The sequence below is a fragment of the Telopea speciosissima genome, chromosome 3 (assembly GCF_018873765.1).
Source record: "Telopea speciosissima isolate NSW1024214 ecotype Mountain lineage chromosome 3, Tspe_v1, whole genome shotgun sequence".
Lineage (NCBI taxonomy): Eukaryota > Viridiplantae > Streptophyta > Magnoliopsida > Proteales > Proteaceae > Telopea > Telopea speciosissima.
Genome location: NC_057918.1, coordinates 51,051,245 through 51,071,783, shown reverse-complemented (window position 1 = coordinate 51,071,783; position 20,539 = coordinate 51,051,245). Strand labels below are relative to the sequence as shown.

Here is a 20,539-nt window from a genome sequence, read left to right as displayed (position 1 = left end):
AGAGAGATGAAAGGTGAAGGTCCCATGTGTCCTTATGGTCAGGGTCCAATGGTGTTGAAGATGTCTCGCACACACAAAAACCCAGGACAATGGTTTTTCAAATGTCCTGCAAATGAAGATCATGTAGGGCATTTCAAGTGGGTAGACACCCACAATTCTGATGAGGATATTGATGAGTGTATCAATGATAATATTATCAAGACTATCATTCGGAGTCATCCACCAAGAGGAAATCGGTCGAAGTATTTTGTATTGGATGTTACATCCTTCTTGTTGATACGGAACCTGATCATATCAATTGTTCTTGTTCATGTTTTATTTCATCTCTAGAATACAGTTGTAATAACTTGTTTAAACTCATGGTTGTACTGCCTAAACAATTTAAGTAGTTTTTAATTGTGGTTATTGCTTCTTTTTTTTTTTTTTTGCTAAAAAAACCATTAGTATAAAAGCCATGATGTAAGTGGCAATTACATAATTTTTTATAAACAACAGAAACGATTCTGCTAAGTAGGACCCATACAGATTTATGTTTCTTCTGAGTTTTAGAAATGTTTTTTTTTTCTGGGTTACCATACAAAATTTTAGGACCCAGAAACGCTCAAAAAACACAGAAACACATAAAAGTGTGTCGGACCCAAAAACACTAAAACAAAAACAGAAGCGTTACCATACAGAGCCTTTGTGTCCAGGCGGAATGTCAACTAACTCTCACACTTGGTTCTTACTCATAGAACTCAACTCATCTTCCATAGCAGCTTGCCATATTTCCTTAGCTAGAGAGGAGAGTGCTTCACTTATTGAGACCGGCTCATCCTCATCCTTAGAACACAAACGAGGGCGTCCCCTTCAATCTCAAAACGACGACGGGGAGCATGTCCATGTGTGCTCCTACACGCTAAGGGATCTTATCCTTTGGGTTGTGCGTTTTCACTAACTGGCGCACTCCCACTGGGCTGATGATCACTCTCACCCTCTCTGGCGATCTCATGAGGAGTTATTAATTCCCCACCTTTTCCAAGAGTTGTTGAAACGTTTTCATCAGTCTCTATCTCAAAGAGATCAAGATCTCTGTCAGCGTCTCTAGTACTAGGAAAATCGGTCTCAAGAAAATCAACATCACGGGACTCAGTCTCGGTCATTCCTCCATCTTGATGTTCACCATACATTACATAGCCTTTTGAGGTATCGGAATATCTTATAAAGATATTCTTTTTAGCTCTGGGGCTAAGTTTCCCAAACTTATGGGAAGTACTATGAACATATCATGCACATGCCCATGGTCGCATATGCCCCAAAGCAGGCTTTGCAACTTTCCACAATTTATAGGGAGTGAAAAGAACTGACTGTGAGGGCAAGTGGTTAAGGATGTAGGCAGCAGTCAAAAGAGCATCCCCCCAGAAGGATATTGGGAGGTTGGCCTGCGCCATCATCGATCTAACCATATTTAGTAGTGTCCTATTCCTTTACTCTGCTACACCATTTTGCTGCAGAGTGTAAGGAATAGTTAATTGCCTGGTGATTCCTTTTTCCTCACACAGTTCTTTAAACTGATCTGACAGATATTCGCGTCCTCGGTCAGTGTGTAGAGTTTTTAAACTCCTGCCTTGTTGATTCTCAACCTCTACTACAAAGCGTTTGAAGCAATTTAATGCTTCATAGTGGTGAGCGATCAAAAAGACATAGTCATATTGAGAATAATCGTCTATGAAGGTAAGGAAATAAGAAGCATCGTGGTGTGCATTCACATTCATTGGTACGCAGATGTCCGAATGGACAAGCTCTAGGGTCTGGGTTGCTCGGATTGCCTTTCCAAAAGGCTTCCGGTGGGCCTTACTAGCTAAATAGGATTTATATGTCGGTAGGTTGATTTTAGCGAGTAGGCCAAGAAGGTCTTCTCTAGCTAACCGTCCCATCCTATCTCGACCTATGTGTCCTAGTCTAGTATGCCATGCAATTGATTCCGAACTAATATCAATAATAATCATAAAAGAAGAAGAAGCAACCACAAGGGTTACCAAATCTACTTTAATAAAACCATTCTAAAAAAAACATTGTCCAAAATAACTACCATCCAAATGTATCTCAAAAGTATCACCATAAAAAATAAATGAATAACCTAAAGTCAAAAGTGCAGTAACGAAAAGTAGATTATGTTGGATTTTCAGTGTGTATAACACATCATGAAGAAGCAAGATGCGCCCAGTGCGCAAGGTGAGCTGATAGGTACCAACTCCTCGAACTGCTTCACTCATGCCATTTCCCATGTAGATGTTCTGGGCGCCATCCAAACTCTTTCTATAATCTACGAACCCCCCTCGTTCACGCGCTATGTGTCTTATTCCTCCTATATCCACAATCCAGTCAGATTGGGTTTGAGCAATCAAAACATGCGTATACATAAAAGTACAGGGAGAGAGGGATAGAAATGGTACCTAAATGGTACCTTCTTTGCTTCAATGTAATCACAAGCAAAGTGCCCCATCCTCTGGCATTTATAGCACTTAACCTTGGTGATGTCTCTCTTTCCACCTCGCTTGCCACGTTTGCGCTTGGCGGATTTGCCTCACTAGGTGCAACGTTCTGAGCCTGTCCCTGATTCCCTGTGTTTCTTTGTCTCTTGCGTTTAGACCCAAAATTCTTGCGCTGCCCCGCTTAGGCTACAATGGCATGTGATTGGGTTGCCTCTAGGCGCTCCTCCTCTAGCTCCACATGAGCAGCAATGTCATTAAAAGTTTTGACACTGTTGTTATGTATGAGAACCACTTTCATTTAGGCCCAGGAATTAGGTAACGTCCTAATGATGGCTTGAACTTGCTGCTCATCGGTAAGGTGCACTCCAGCATCATCTAACTTTCGTATCATGTCTTTCACAACCGTAAGGTGTTCAACCATGTTGTGCATAGGGTCTTTAGGATACATCTTAAACTTCAAGGCCGCAGCCTTGTAGTTGATATACCGCCACATTCTAACTTAACCAGATCCCACATGGATTTGGCAATTTTGCACTTTTCATACTGGCCGATGAGATCATCATGCATCGAGCTTAACATGATAAAGCGAGCACTACGGTCTCTCTTAAGCCAAGTCTCGTAGGCTTCCTTGTCTTGACGGTGATGAGTAGTAGTACCCTCATTGGGTTTAGCCATTTCAGAGGTCAGATGTTTAAGGTAATCTTGTTCATTAAGTAAGAACTTCATCTTACGATGCCACATGTCTTAGTTGGTTCCATCCAACTTGTTGCCTTGGTTAAGGTCAACAATAATATTCTTGGGAGCCATCACTACAATGTGCAAGGGAGGATATTTAGTATACATTCACAAAAATATTTTCTTTCAAGAAACCCTAATTAAAATTAATGGTTCCCTCTTGCACACGGTAAGACAAAAAATTTTGCTAGGCTCATAATCAAATCTCACAATGTGTGGGTTTGGGAACGTATAATTTTAATTGATTTCGAACAAAATAGGAGGAAAAGCATCTCCAAATCACTATTTAATATGCCATACATCAGGTGCGCAAGGGACTCACACAAGAGACTCAGATTGGTACTTAAAGTGATATGCCGAATCGATACGAGGTTATGATACGTAGTACAGTAGGCTCCTAATGCATGGCTTCTCAAAAAATAAAATATTAAAAATTATAACCCACTTTTTACATTCAAAAATCCTACTACATCACTATTGGGGAGCACCGTATTTTGTATCATGTCCAGATACCAACTCTATCGCACATACATCAATACATATCTCTTACACAAGTACCAATATTCCATCGCATGAAATACAAAAAAAAAAAAAAAATATCATTTGGGTTGCATGGGATGGGGTTTAACAGCATTACCCAAATGGTAGAGTCAAACAAGATCAATACCGCCACAGGAGGGTAAAATTACCAATTTAAATTTACAAATATATAAAAACAAAAAGAAAACACTTAAGGGCAATTAAAAACAGATAAAATCTTGATTCACAAACACACAATAATTTTCAATTTAGGAATAAAAAAGAATGTGGGTAAAGAGATTTTCTCTTCACCCATCTTCTTCCAAAAAACCCAAAAACAATTCCTTAAAAAAAACGAATCTGCCTCCCTTTTTTTTTTTAACATCACATGAAACAAGGCAATGACCCAAAGGAACCACGACAGGGGCGCATGCAAGCACCTTAGGCCGCGGAAGGGGGAGGGCACATGGCCGCATGGCTCAACTGCTCAAGGGGTGCAAAGTGCAAAGAGCCGCATGGCCATGCACAAAAAACAGTATTAAAAAAAAGGTAATTTTTTTTATTTTTTTAACCTTGTGAAAAAGTAATCCTTATGCTACTGCTCATGAAGAGTGGCATTCTGATGACCTTTTCAATACTCTTTTTTCAACGCACTATTCATGAGCAATGCAACACAAGTTTAAAAATAAAAAACAAGGGAGTGCGCATGTTCAAGGCATCGTGATACAGGTCGCAGTCGAACCCGCTCGAGACACAGGCAGGTCGCAGGGTGTGGGACAGCGGGATGCCCGCGATGCCACAGCAGCGTGCATCGTAAAAAAAATGCAATCTTTCATCGCAAATTGAAATCGAACTAAAACCTTAATTGCTTTGATGTCAATATAAATAAATCATCACCCGTTAGGGTATTTCTTGAATGGGGATGGAAACGCAGCGGAAGAGGATCTCATACAGGTTTGATTACAAGCTTCACAAACTTGAGCGATTTTCTTCACGATCTTGAATATCTCGAAAGGTTTCTCCACAATCCTAAAACACCGCCGTTGGTTTCTCCACAATCCTAAAACACCCTGCCCTTATTTAGACTTCCACTGGGAATCGATCTAAGAGGGGTGAAGAGACCCAATCACTCTCCACGCGCTATGGGTCGGGTCGCCTAGAGGTGTGCCCAACCTTTTTTTTTTTTCACTATTCTAAATTAGAATAATTGAGATTACAATTCAATAAATAGTATGGGATGGTACATTGAGTATTTTATTTTATGTAGGGGAGAGTGGCCCCTACGCATGCAGGTTGGGGGCAATGAGAGTGTGCGTGTTGGCATCATGGGGGGTGGGGTGGTCATTTCGCCCCCCCTTTGTGTGGGCGTGGATGGTACATTCCTCCACAAAGAACTTTTCTACTTATTTTATTTTCATTCTATATTTTTTTTTGGTTAATTGGGAGCTTTTACATATATAGTTGATAGAAGGGGGGGGGGATCGAACCGGAGAGGGGATAAGATACCAGCCAAGAGACTCGAACTCGAGACCTCTTGGTGAGCATGGGCATGAAGCGCACCACGACTCACCAACTGAGCGAGCTAAACAGTTGTTGGTATTTTCATTCTATATTAACATAAAGGAAAAATGGTCTGTGACACTAGCAAGATGTAATGGAATCTTATATACTAGCATCATATTGACCATTGGATAAAGTAAAATACATTTCAACCATCAAAATGTATACATATGTGTATGGTAATATGAAATGGATTGAACATCCCCAGGAGGTTGACAAAAAAAACAGGAAACACGAATCCAAATCAAGATGGCTTGAATAAGAGTCATCCAAGCATGGCAATCCTAGTGCATATGGTATGGTAGATCCCAATACACATGGCACTAAATCATAGAGCATGACGGGATGGCGATCATATAACATATAACAGGTAATGAATCATCTCAAGGAGGAGAAGGAAAATCATGAGTCAAAACAGCAACAAAAAATGATAATCTATGGAAGTTTGAGAATTCATACAATCACAAAACACATGTGGAGTTCATAAAAGGGATTTTGATATAGAAATTAGGGAGGCAGTTTTCTGTACGGGAGTGTGGCCTACACCAGCACTCCCATGTGTCTATCTCTCTCTTCCTTAAAACAAGGGGGCAGAAGTGTCTTTTCACATGGGGAGGAGAGAGATAGACTCATGGGAGTGCTGGCGTAGGCCACACTCCCGTACATAAAACTTTTTCCCTAGAAATTATTAGTGGATCCCAAGCGTTGTTACAAATATGTCGCCAGGTGTAATGAAGTAGGTGACCCTCATACCATAAAGCCCTAGTTGCCTCGTCACTATCGCCAAGTTGGTCCTCGGATAATTCAGGTTCCTCATAGGTGGTAGATCTAGTGATAGACATGTGGGATCCTGCATGAAGACATTTAGTGTCCAAGGTTGAGTGAGATGATCTCAGCTTATACAACCCTTTTCCCTTTTTCCCTTTATCTTGGTTCTACGTTGAGAGTATTAAAGGAGTTTCACACCTAAAGCCTAAATTAGGGTTTGAGAGTGGGACAAATGAAGAAAAAAAGGGGATAGAAATTTATTGAAGAATCATACAAATTTATGCAAATCCCAATGATTCCGAATGGAAGAGTGAGGCTTGAATACCAATTGAAGGAAAATGAAACCCGTTTGCGAAGTGGAAAGATCAAATCGGATATCCCTTGCGTTTGAATTCATCGGGAAATCTAATCAGGAAGGAAACATGTTACTTTAGAATCACAAGTGTAGTTCATTCTCCTAATAATAACTCTTCCACATAGGTAATCAATCCTTTCAATGCATTGAATGGATTGAGAACACCAAAAGATGCACATACTAATTCTCTCTTTTTCACACTCAGGGTTTCTCAAACCCTAATTCACCAAAGTACACGAATGGAGAGGGAGCGATAAAATCAAGCTAGGGAGAGAGGTAACTAAAAACGTGTGATGCCTCCTCCTCCCCTTTGATTGCTTTTATAAAACCCATATAATGGGTTTCCTAATTGTATGTGATTGAGATTCTTAATCCCATTATTCAATGTGTCCACTTTTTTTTGCTAGTTTCTTATTTCTAGTTTGCTACAATAAGGAAGGAAGTGGTAGAATAAAAAATGAATATTTATTTAACATAATTATCCCACATCTTTATTCTAATTAAAGATATTATTAGATAATTATATATTAAAAATTTTAATACATTTACTTAAAAAATAGAGAGTTAATCTTATTAATTGCAAATCAGCCTATCCACTAAACAATATCACATAATTAACTAAAGGGCATGTAATTTAATTATTACCAAACATTAGTGAACTGTATATGTTCATATTGAGATTCTATGATCGTGATCAGAATAAAAAACATTTTGAATACACTTTTCAAATAATAATATTACAAAAATAAATTTGTAAACATTAACATAGATAGAACTAGATCTAGATTTATGTTTAATCATACACAAAACATTCTCTCTTCGATATTCTCCAATTAAGGATAGTTGATTTTGTGTTGAACATCTTTTTCATGCACGATATGACATCACAAATCCAATACATCAATATGTAATCTAAAGGACATTAACCGTTAGTACGCCAAAACCCAGGATACATTACTGCAACGACAATGACCTCTCAGGTCAAAGGGCCAACTGAATTCTACAAAAGAGAATGTTGTTCCACAACAATTGATAGTATCACGTATGAGACTTTCACGTGATTTAGTTCAATATACGTACTGTATGTGTTCATATCTGTGACCCATGAATGATCATTCTTAAAAGAACGTACATAATGTGACAATTGACGACCTTCTAAAGAGGGTGTTTAGCCCTATCCCTAGTTGGAAATATTTTAGGTAAAAACCTAAGAACAACTATAGTTCATCAATTATTTGTCACAAAATAATGATCAAATCAAATTCAATTAATTAACAATTCGGGTTTGATGGACACAATTCCAACGGATCCATTGTTACGAGGAAAGGGAAACCTCTTGAAAATGTTTTTTTGAATGATACGTATTGGCACGTATAATACGTGTATTCCCAGACGTAGCCTACAAATTCCTTGTCGTTTTACTAACGCGCGCTTTTCTGGTGTATCCGTTGATATTGTCTGCGTTTTGCAGCTTCGTCGGTTCCAGCCTTCCCAGCACTCTCGCTTATCCTACTATTAGACGAAGAAGAGAAACAGAAGCAGAAGAAGAGAAGAGACAACCTCAGAAAGAGAGAGAGAGAGATCCTGTTCGCAACTGATTCTTCGATGGAATCCGGTGAGTGAAAATTCCCAATACAGAATGATTACCTGTTATTACGTTCATCCCTTGATGGTTCTGAGATTAGGGTTTTCGTATTGGAATTTGACACCTATGATCAAACAATCTAGAGAGAAACTTCTGGGAAGTGTGTGCGTCTCTCTGTGTAGAGAAGAAAACCCCTGAGAGCACATTGTGATTACTTTTGAATTTTGTTAGTTGCCAGTGATCATTTCTTATTATAGCAGAGTGAAAGTAGAAGAAATTTGGATTGATGGTTGTGGGTTTTGTTATGACGTAGCGGCAAATAGGATCGAAGGACATATAACTAGGGTGTTCTGTTGATATTTTTTAATTTTTTATGGGTTCAGAGAATGTCCGAGGTGCAACTTCTGAAAGTGTTTCTGAAGTAGGGTGGTATATTCTGGGGCAAAACCAAGAACATGTTGGCCCCTATGCCTTGTCAGAGTTGGAAGGTGAGTTTATATCTTTCAGAGGTTGTTTATTGTTAAATTATTTTCTGTGATTTTTTATGAATCAATGTGTTTGTTTCAGGCTAAATTTCATAATTTACCATATATTTTGTTCTCTCTTCATCGCAGCATTGCCATTCACATGGTTCAAAAGATGGCCCTCCTTTTTGACTTTGAGAATGGCAAAGTCCTCAATATAATTCAAAATATTTCATTGTATTTATTTATTTTTAATGCACTATATGGACCATCATGAATATCGATTTGCTCTTTGAAGAAACATGAACGAATAGATAGTTAGGTTTCTTCTTATTGATGAGATAGTAGGCCCTTGCGATTCACCATTTTTAGTGATGGACTGTTTAATTGATGGCCCTGATTGATAACCCACCAATTAGATGGAGAAGCAGCTCTTAATATGGAAGTGTCATATTATCATGCACAATCAATTCTCTTGTTGCACACTTCGCCCCCTACCCCTATCTAAATGTTTTATCTCCACATTAATACAATGTTATTGTCTCTGATAGAGAACAACTTGTTGTATTTTATCATTGTGTGTATGGTGCGATCTCTTCACTTGTTTTGCTGCAGTCTCATGTAGAACCATATAATAACTATATTTTGTTATTAATTGATTACATAGTAACTGAAACCAAGAGGCTGACTGGACATCCTTATACTTTCATCCTCATATCTGGCTAATTTCTTTTGCCCACAGGTTTTCTTGTATCTTGGTCAATATGCAACAACCATAAATAAAGCACCACTATTTCTTTGGCCCCCTCTACAACACTCTGCCTTCCTTTTCTATCTCCTGTTTCTATACCAATTTCAAGTTCTATAAAGCTTCATCATTAATATCCACACAAAAACCTTGTGTAAATAATTAAATGCATTCATGCAATATAATGCTGACACCTAGTACTTTGAATAGTGAATATAGAATACAAGTGTAACCATTCCTTTTCTGTGGGCTGAATGATGTCTAAGGTTCATGATCCTACTGGCATGGGAGCAGTTGTAAATAGAGGAGATTATGGAGACCAATTTCAAGTGGTTTTGACAGGCAATGAACAAAAATTTGAGACAGAATTTAAGGACAATTTACACTACCTGAAGTGAAGTTTGGAGTTAAAATGAGATGTGATAGGTTAGACTTGATTTAGGCATGCAAGATCTCAACATCATTTTGATGGTTATGACTGCGGTCAGATTTGGTATGATTTCTATTCAATTTCGGATTGATTTCATGAAATAGTCAGCAAATATAATTTTGGTCAAGAAATTGAAATTGTTTTGGTTGTATTAATATGCTATATTTCAAGTATAAAAAATCCATTGGTAATTCAATTTCTAAGAATAGATTCTATATATATATATATATATATCTTTGGGAAGGATGGTGGTGGTGGCGGAGGCAGGGCTGGGAAGGGGGTGGTGGTGGTGGTAGCGGCGGTGTCGGTGGTGGTGGTGGTGGTGGCAGTGGCAATGGTGGCAGTAGGATGGTGGTGAGACCATTAGGAGAAGAAGAAGGGTTCGTGTTTTATTTTTAACATAAAAGTACTACTTTGCCCATCAAATTAACCATGTGCTCATTAAAGAGCAAGAGTGAAATCAAATGATGATGGTGGGGTGGCGGTGGCAATGGTGGCACTGGGTTGGTGGTGAGCCCGTTAGGAGAAGAAGAAGGGTGGGTGTTTTATTGTTAACATGCAATTAGTACTTTGCCCATCAAATTAACCATGTGCTCATTAAAGAGCAGGAGTGAAATCAAATGAAATAGAAATTCTGAAACAGCTCCTCAGCTATTTCAGAATTTCTATTCCATCTAATATCTATTGCACTGAAATAAGGTGCAAAACTCAAACCGAACAATTTCCAAAATAGAAATCACCCCATGAAATTGAAATAGAAATCATACCAAATCAGGCCTGTATGTTTGGGGTAACATAAGAATATAGTTATTACTAAGCAGGAATGAGCAAAGTTTCCTACATGTTATAAGTTGAGAGAAAGTTGTTTGAGGTGCCATGGGCATTTGCAATGGAGACTTTGAATGCACCACCGGTAAAGAGGAGTTATATGATTCAGATTGGAGAAGCTAAAAGAGTCGGGGGCATGCCTAAAATGACTCCAAGAGAAGTGGTAGGAGAGACATGCACAGCTTAGGACTGGTAACAAGTATGGCTTTAAATAGATTTGATCAGTGAAATAGGGTCCATGTAGCCAACCCCATTTAATTGGGATAAGGCTGAGTTGTATATACAAAGTCTGTCTTCACAATTGATCTCCAGACTCATTTATTGACCTTACATAAAACGTAATCCTATTAGAGATACAAAAATAACTCTAAACTCTGTACTTAATTCACGGGCTCCTGATCTAATCTACTTGTGAATTTAGCAATTATTGTGCAGTTATTCAATTCCTGAATAAAGGAAGATAACAACTTAAAGATAGACTTCAAATTAAAATTGCAGTCAACTTAAAGTTTTTAAAATGGAAATATCACCTTAGCCTTACGACCTGTTTGTTGCTTGGTTATGACCACTTGACCAGTCTTTTAAAGGCAATAAGAACAAAGAAGGATGAAAAGCTTATTGAGTTTGTGATACTCCATTACTTCTTTGGTGAGAATGGTCCGAGAGTTGCTGATTTTTTTTTCTTGTTCGAGAGAAGCTAGAAATTTATTTCAGAGTGAAAGTTGATCATGTGGTGCTGATTCCACGTCATTTCAAAACTAGAGGATGAGTTTTTTTTTCCAATAGGAGGAATTGATACTACAAAAATAGGTTTATTTAAGTGGAAAAAAAAAATCCTTGGGTTGGATTGTATGTGTTTGACCTTTGGTCCAAGGGGTTTTTGTTGTAATAGGCCACTTTATTGGGCCTAAAATATGGGTAGGAGGTAGGAATAAGGGATTAATTGGGGTCTGAGTAGTTGTTTTCTATTTCACTTCTTAGGTATAATTTTATTTTTTCTTTAGCTGCAATAAGCCTGATGTCCTGCTTATCTCCTATCTTTATCTTATCACTCTCTAGAGTCAGTCTTTCAGTAAAATAGGTTTTTTTTTTTTTTTTAAAAAAATTATTTTCTTTTGAATAAAGTTCTCTAATCAGTTCTGGTGCTATGCTATTTTGGTTACTTCCCATTATAAATAGATGTAAAGGCCATAGGCCTCCCCATTGATTTAGGTAATATATCAGTTCAGTTTTTCTGAAATTTTCCTGCCGTGGATTCAGTAGTTGCTTGGGTGATGCTGATCTGAAGGTCTAGCGCAAGAGATCCAAAAGAGGCCAGCCTAGCGTGGCTTAGTGTGTCTACGCTTTTAATTCTGTTTTTGACTTATTTTCTTTAATGTTTTAAGTTAGTTCTCTTTTGTTTAAGGGTTTAAGTTGGCCTAAATGAGATTATTTAGTGGAAGTAAGTTTTGGGTTGGGTTGTGTATGTGTTGGGCTTTTGATCCCATTGGTTTTCATTGTAATGGGCCAGTTTATTGGGTCTATAATATGTATATAGGCTAGGCCAATGTTTAAAGTATCGGTATCGGGTATCGTATCGGAAGAATGATTTTAAGAGACGCATCGTCTCGTATTAGAGAGACGCAAAATACACTAGATACCTATGGAAATGCTTAGGATATATGCAAGATACAGTTTTGAAGCATAAAACACTATAAATAACTTGTAAAATATATCATGCACAAAAAAAGCAGAACAAAATACGACGAGACAAGTGCATTCAATTGATTATATATAAAGAGTGAGGTTTCTTAAATGTACTAATACCAAATTTTTTTTAGGTATCGTTTTGGTACTTTATCGTACCAGTACCTTAAAGATACAATACATATCAGTTAGTATCGGCCAAGGTTTTAGGACTTGGTTTTGCCAATGGTTTCGACCAGCCACGAAACCGAGTTCTGCTGGATCTTGGTGAGTTGGTGTATTTTTTTCCCATCAAGACTTGGTGGTGGGTTTCAGTGGCCATATGGCCAAGATAAGTACTGACACTTGACTTCCACCCTATTTTAGGCCTTTTAAATACAATTGAAACATTAGTTTTTACAATGTCAAACCTAAAGTGGTCCTATGACTTCGGATCCTAGGTTGGTAACTACGGCATAGGTACCCTAGGCTATTCCACACAATATTTAGTACTAATAGAACACATATAATTAAGTCAAGTTCCAAAATAGAAACAAGGAATCAGATTAGGAACTCAGATGAACAGAAATAGCTACTGCATCAACAATTAGTGACTAATAGAGAATAGATTCAAAGCAGAAGTGCTGCTGTTACAGAACTCTGCTCTAGAAGAAACCTGCTAAGTGCCAACAGAACTCGAGTCCAATGGGCTTGAGTTGCTGAGATGTTGGCAATAGAAATCTGGTTGACACTTGAGGAGAAGGTTAACAAAGGTTAGTAAGCGGAACCGCAACTTGAGAACAACAGAAAACTGGAACTTGTACAAGGTTCTAAATCTTGGTTTTGAGGCTGGTTTCGATCCAAGTTTCTGCCGAAACCAGGTCGAAACCTGGTAGTACTTTTCAGGGCAAAACTCAACATGTCATGTGCTGTCAAAACTGGTCAAAACTAGGCTGGTTAAAACTGGTCAAAATTGGTCGAAACTTGGTATTTTTCGGTCGAAACTACTGAAATGTGCGAAATATGGTCAAAACCTGACTCATACCAAGTTTCGTCTTGGTTTCTTGGGAAACCGAGATATCTCGGTCGAAACTGCAAGCTTTGATCGAGATTTAGAACCATGAAATTATATGCGCAAGGATTGAGAAATGAGGAACTGACCTTGAAAAGTGGAAGAAAAATGATAGGGAAGAATGATATGGACTAGGTCTCTCACCCAGAACTTGACCAACATTTCACCAGTTCATCTTGGCATCCCACCATGGCTGCTGCTGCATCTCAGAGTTGCTCTGTCTGTCACAGAAGAAAACAAGTGTAGGCTTTATTGAATGTCAAAATCGTAGGGGAGGAGGTCTGCCCCTTCTCTTATTTATAACTTAAGAAAATAACATAGAAGGTAGGGACTTCCATGCATGGGCTAAGGAGTTCCTTATAACCTAAGTTTCTTTCAAAATAGAAACTCTATAGAAACTTGTAAATAATAGAAACTACTAGAGGCATAGAAACCATGGAGCTAAAACTCGCGAGATCTCGGTTTTTTCAAAGGTCGAGACGAGATGGCAGCCGAGTTAAAAAATAACAATATCTTGGTTGAGTCGAGATCGTCGAGATCTCGACCCAACCCGACCCAGAGTTCGACCCTTTTTTCCTTTAAAGATTTCCAGAACTTGATAGATCTTGCAAGTTCTCTGTCGAGTTCTACTGAGACTGCCATTTTGGTATACAGACACCTATCTATGCAAACCTTGGTATACAGACACAGGACAAACAATTATATACAGGATAGACACTTATTTATGCCTAACATCATTTAAGGAAATGTTTTTGTATTTTTATTTCATTTGCTTAAGATATTATTCATAAATAAGCAAATACCCCCCCTATTTGAATCCAATAAAAATAGTTAAAAAATAAAACTCCAAAAGGAAAAAAGGCAACCCCCTAGTTCAATAACAAAAATTGGATATTCGGCAGTAGGTGCAATTTTCAACTTTCTAATGCTGGGGTTTTTCTAAAATGTAAAAATTCCATAAATCTTAATATGGCAAAACATTGCTAAGAACCAAATGTGCAGTAAAATATTCATTTGTATTGATGTCCAAAAAAATATTTTCATTCAGAGCGATTTTGACAGCATTCGTGCACACTAAATTAAGTTTGACCGGTACATAACTCCTTCAATATAAATAAGATTTAAGCAATCTTGGACTTGTTGGAAATCTTTGTTTTGAAAGTTTTCCAACAGGTCCAAGATTGCTTAAATCTGATTTATATTGAAGGAGGAGTTATGTACCAGTCAAACTTAATTTGGTGTGTGCGAATGCTGTCAAAATCACTCTGAATGAAAATATTTTTTTGGACATCAAAACAAATGAATATTTTACCGCACTTCTGGTTTTTAGCAATGTTTATCATATTAAGATTTATGTAATTCTTAGATTTGAGAAAAACATGAGCATTAGAAAGTTGAAAATTGCACCTACCGCCGAAAATCTAGTTTTTGTTCTTGAACTGAGGGGTTGATTTTTTTTTTTTCTTTTGGAATTTTATTTTTTAACTATTTTTATTGGATTCAAATAGGGGGTATTTGCTTATTTATGAATAATATCTTAAGTAAATGTTTCATTTACTTAAATGATATTAGGCATAAATAAGTGTCTGTTCTGTGTTTGTCCTGGTGTTCCACTAAGTGAAACTCCTATTTGGACTTTGTTTTTGCAAAATCTGAAAGTGCCATTGTGTTTAAATGACCTAAAATAGACTGAGTACTAAGTTTCAGCTCCAAAATAGGTCTAAAACCCATCGAAACCAGCCTTCGAGTTGAAAAAAAAAATTACACCAACTCGACCGAGATCTCGAGCCAACTTGGAAATTTGGCTGGCCGAAACCTGGTCAAAACCCGAGTTTTAGTTCCTTGGTAGAAACTAGGAGGGGCTGGAATTAATGACAACTGTCCCGCCTTCTAGAAACTATAAAATAAAAAAGAAAGACAACTGAAAATAGAGCCCACGATAGAATAATAAGGGACTGAACCGTGGGTGCAGTCTAGGACCAAAAACGGGTCCAAAACTTGTTCCAAAAATTGAGCTGCATGGAACAATCAGATCTGGTCCTTCCTTCTGCACATGTACTTGTGAGTAAACCATGCATCTGCATCAACTTTCTTTGGAGAATATTTTGACAGTTGATCATTTTATCAACAGAGGATGGATGTTAAAGAAGGAATGCAGATTGGGTTCTTAAATAAAAGAAAATGTGAACCATTTGGTTATAAGGTGTAGGTGTATGCCTGCAGTATAGGGGGAGTTGGTGGTGGTGAGTGTTGAGTCCAATATTTTGTTGGAACTTCCCCTTGTGGATTTACCATGTGCCAAACAGTTGAGTGGACATAGTTAGACACTCGCTTGGACATTGTTGGGTTGTCTTTTGCCCATATCCTAGCTCAAAATGGTCCTGCTTGAATATTTTCTGTCTATATAAATATATTTTTTCTGATAGATAGCTCATGACCTACATCTCATTATGTCATTTAACATATGGTGAGGCTAGTAAATAGAAAGTGCTTTTCCATAACCTAAACACCCAGCCGTCCTAATGTGAGGCTGCCATCCGATTTTGAGAAGGAACTTCTATTACCTTCTTTTAGTTGTTCAATTTCATGTGTCCTGTTTCCTGGACTCTGTGTGTTTGCTGTGTCCTACACTGCTTGTCTATGTCTACACCAGACACTCCTCACAGTCAAGGTTTTAGAACTCGGTTTTGCCAGGCCACGAAACCAAGATATACCGAGATCTCGGCGCGATCTTGGATTTTCCCCCGTCTCAACTCGATGGTTGGTTTCGGTGGCCATATGATCAAGATAGGTCTTGAAACTTGACATCCACCCTATTGTAGGCCTTCTAAACACAGTGGAAACAGTTTTTTTTACAAATGCAAACCCAAAATGGTACTTTGACTTTGGACCCTAGGTTGATAGTCTATGGCGTATGTGAGGTCTACCCTAGGCTAAGCCACACAATATTTAGAACTCATAATTAAAGTAGAGGTGTAAAACTACTTAAATAAGCATTAGGAATTAAAATACATCAAACCATAAACCATTTAAGCATTAGGCATCATATTCATATTTCATAATCATACATGGCGATGGTTTGACGGTTTGTTAATAATTGTTAGAAATTTTGAAAGAGAGTAAGAGATGTTTAATTGGAGGAGGAGAAGGCTTCTATTGCCAGCATGCTGAACGACTTTCCATATTAAAATGCATTAACAATGCTGTCATCAATTTTAAATAATTTTCAAAACAAAACAGATATTTTTCACTATTTTTTGGATTTTCTGTAGTTTTTAAAAATATATTTTAAAAATTTTCAGAAATTAAAATAAATAATTTACTAACTGAAAAAAAATCGACACCGTGAGGCCGTAGATCGGCCAACAATGTCTAACACATATTTAATTGAGTTCCAAACAATGAGTATAAACCTTATTTATTTCAAAATTTTTTTTGCAAGAAATTTTTTTTTATTTTACAGAAAAATGAATAAATAATTTAAAAACAGAAAAATAATAATTCCGCCTCCGTCAATCCATAGATCGGTGGACATTGTCTCAGATATAATAAATACATAATCAACAAACAAGCATTGATATTCAATCTATGAAAAAAATTGTTTTTGATATGAATAGTTACCTAACAGTGTTCTTGAGAAGCAACCTAACTCCCTCTCTTGATGTTGAAGCTTGAATGTTGAATCTACAGGCTTTAATCTTCACTTGGAAGTGAGATTTGCTGAAAAACTCCACCAAAGTTAGGTTTTCCCTTCACAACAAACCGAGACTGGTGAGAGGCGAGAATTGGATCAGAGGGTTTTCATAAGTTATAAGTTGGTTTGGTTCGACCAAGTAGAACCAAGACCGAGATATAGGTCGAGATCTCGGCAAGATACCGAGATCTCAGCCGAGATATTGTATGTTTTTTGTATCGCCTATGGTTTCGTCTCGAGAGCTGCCGAAACCGAGAAAATAGCGATATCTTGTACCATGATCACAGTGTCAACACATCATAGTGATTGTGAGATGGGATTTTTATGCATTCGTAGAAATCTGATATGGAAGATCCTGCAGGTGGATTAGTGGAGGGAAGGGCATTAATAGATTAACTGCACTGTTACCTTTTGCATTGTACGTGTATATGAGAGGAAGGGAGGAAAGAAATGCTTGGATCTTTGAAAAGTTATATGGATGCCTTTTTGGTTGCCAATTGTCCCAGGATTTAGGCTGCTTTTTTTTCCTGCTTTAGTACAATTTTGATTTAACCTCTGGGGGGTGGGGAGGAAGAAATTTTGGCAGTCAAGATTGTTGGCAAATTGTACGATCAATTCAAACTGGCAAGGTAATAGGCAATAAAGAGAGAGTAACCACTTTACTAGTCTTGCAAGTGGTATCCTCTGAAGGCTCCTTTTGTTTCATCAGGAAAAGTTTTACAGGAATTGTTTTAAGAGAAAAAGGAAATTTTATGTGAAAGAAAATAACATAAAATATTTTACTGCAATGCATTAGAAAGATTTGGAAAACAAACTTTTAATTTATTTTTGGCTTGTTGTTTTCCAAGAAAAAGTAATAGTATCCTGGTCAATCATATGATTTAGACCAATGGAGGATAATACTGATTATTTACTTGGATTATTTTCCATAATCAACCATGCCCAAATATGCTTCCCCTGTCATGGATAGATTTAAAAAAAAAGATTACAAAATGATTTTGCAAGAAAATATTTTCTGGCAAATCAAAAGGGGACAAATAGAATTTCAAAGTAGAACGTTAGTCATAATCTTTCCCATTTGTCACCAGAAAAAAAGAAATAAAAAAAAAATTCAATAGTAGATAGAAATCCTGCTATGGGAATGCTGAATGGTTACAGAACAATATGTGGTGGACTAGCTAATGTATAGAAACTAGCTGTCCTCAACCCAGACTTCTTTGCCGCAGATTTTTCTTTTTAGCACTGAGGTCCTACCTTAATGAGGAGGCACATTAAGTCTCCTTCGTGCTGTGGTCTCTTTCCCCCTGCATATACTTCTCTGTTGTGCATGGCAGGTCCATTAGCTAAGCTCACTGGCCTTTTTCACCTGAGCTGAGGCAGTTAATGCATTGCCATAGCTCTTGGATTAATGCGACTTAATATCTTCTTATGTTGAGCAAGGAAATCATTTTTCTGTTGCATTTTAACTATAGAAGTGATTGAGTATAGCTTAGTTGGGGTATAGTTTATTATTAAGTGACTTAATTGACTCCTTCGTAATTTTGAGTGCACAGAAAACTGGAATAAAAGTTTCCATCTCTCTCTATATGCATCATAGTTTCTCTTCCTTTTTTTTTTTTTTGCAAATTTTCAAGGTGTTTCTCTTGAATTTCTGTTCTGCCAGAAACCCATAGTATATTTTCCGGACAATTGTTCCATCCATGTCCTGTTCTAATGGTCTAATCTAATGAGCTATAAAACAACCTGCTTAGCTGTATTTGCTTCGCCTGGGCAGAGCATTTCTTGAATGGATACCTCTCTGAAAATGCACTTGTATGGTCGGAAGGGAGGAGCGATTGGCAGCCATTATCATTGATTCCTGAGTTAGAGACAGTAGTATCTCTACAGAGACCTGACTCTTCTACTGCAGGTATATACATCACTTAAGAGCACCTTATTCTCCAGTATTATGTGTCTCACAATGGACCAAACTGTGCAGTGATGTCCAAAGATGATGATGAGTTCGCGAAATGGCTGGAGGAGGTTAGAGAGGCAAAGGGAGGAGCAGAAGTGTTGAAGAAAGGTGCTACATCTGCTGATGTTGGTGGCTCTGATGGGTTGAAAACCTTGGAGGGAGAAGCCGGAGACAGGCCTATGACACCACCGGATGGTGAGGACGAATTCACTGATGATGATGGAACTACTTACAATTGGGATCATGGTCTAAGAGCATGGGTTCCTCAAGTAGGTGTTTGGACAAATTAGTTAATCATTTTTGTTCATTTTCGGTATAAAGAGAAGGATTATAAATGGTTTTGTCTTGGGCCTGATTTGGTATGATTTCTATTTCAATATCAATTTCATGGGGTGATTTCAATTTCGGAAATTGTTTGGTTTGTTTTTTGCACCTTATTTCAGGGAAATAGAAATTCTGAAATAGTTGAGGAGCGGTTTCAATTTTGAAATTGAAATTGACTTAACTCTTGCTCTTTAATGGGCACATGGTAATTTGATGGGCAAAGCGGTAATTTCATGATAAAAATTAAACACCACCCTTCTTCTCTTGATGGTCTTCCCACCATCCCGCCACCGCCACCACCTCCCTGCCACTACTACTACTACTATTACTACAACTACCACCACTTCCACTGCCACTGCCACCGCCACCACCACCACCACCTTCCCTTTCCCGCCACCGCCACCAGCATCACCCTTTTCCCTGCCCTGGCCTGCTCCGCTTCCGCCACCACCACCCTCTCCTAAGGAAATATAGAGAATCTATTCTCAGAAATTGAACTACCCATTGGATCCTTATTCGTGAAATATTTCAGATTGATGCAACCAAAAGAATTTCATTTTCCTGACCAAAAATCTACTTGTTGACAATTTTATGAAATCAATCTGAAATTGAATTAGAAAGCATACCAAATCTGGCCTTAGTGTTAGAAAAATATCTCTTTCTAGTTCCACGTTGTGACACTTATTTAGTGTTTTTTGATTGAACTTGTTTTTCTTCTCTCTCTCAAATTTCTGGTTCTGTTAAACATTACAATGGTTGGTGACCTTTGTCTCTATTATCAACTTGCCATCTGACAAACATGGCTGATCCATCTGATAGAGAGGCACCACCCATTTCACTAGTAAAGCTTCAGCTCAAAACAAGTGGGGACATGCCATAAGAGTGAGTTCAGAGTGACAGAATTACAGAACTACATTCTGTTACAATGACACTTAGCAAGTTTACATTGATTTTGTCCTTGTAAGTTTCAGAAATTGGCTGTGTTGAAGCTGGACCACTTTTCATTTGAGCTGAATTTGAACCAAGAGAAGAGCCGAGATGTTGGCAATAGTGGGTGGTAGGCTTTCTTTCTGTCTTGCAAGAAAGATATGACTATGATCCAATTATTCCCAAAAAAGTCTTAAATATTTTTAGTATTTGTTTCTTTTTGTTTGCTTAAATAATTTCATTGATGAGTAGTCTGCAACATATTTTCTGTTAGATTTGTTTTCTGGTCCATGCCAAACTTTCTTGGGCAGACAAACATCTTTTTCTTGTTGCATTGCCTTTCTCTTTCTCTCTTTTTTTTTTGGTAGGGGGGTGTAAATACTGCGATTTTATTGTCTTGTATTATGCTTCCCTTTTGGTTGATTTACTTAATGCCA

At 37.7% G+C, this 20,539-nt stretch overlaps 1 protein-coding gene and 1 pseudogene across 1 annotated transcript in view; both read left to right on the top strand.

Annotated features, from left to right (window-relative positions):
* Positions 1–13,051, top strand: part of LOC122654666 (proteasome subunit beta type-3-A) — an 86,849-nt gene extending 73,798 nt beyond the window's left edge. The window contains exon 12 of the mRNA XM_043848871.1: positions 13,038–13,051. The gene's annotated coding sequence lies outside the window, so the exon portion shown is untranslated. The remainder of the gene's footprint in view (positions 1–13,037) is intronic.
* The window catches only part of LOC122654668, a 63,392-nt pseudogene continuing 50,825 nt past the window's right edge, over positions 7,973–20,539 (top strand).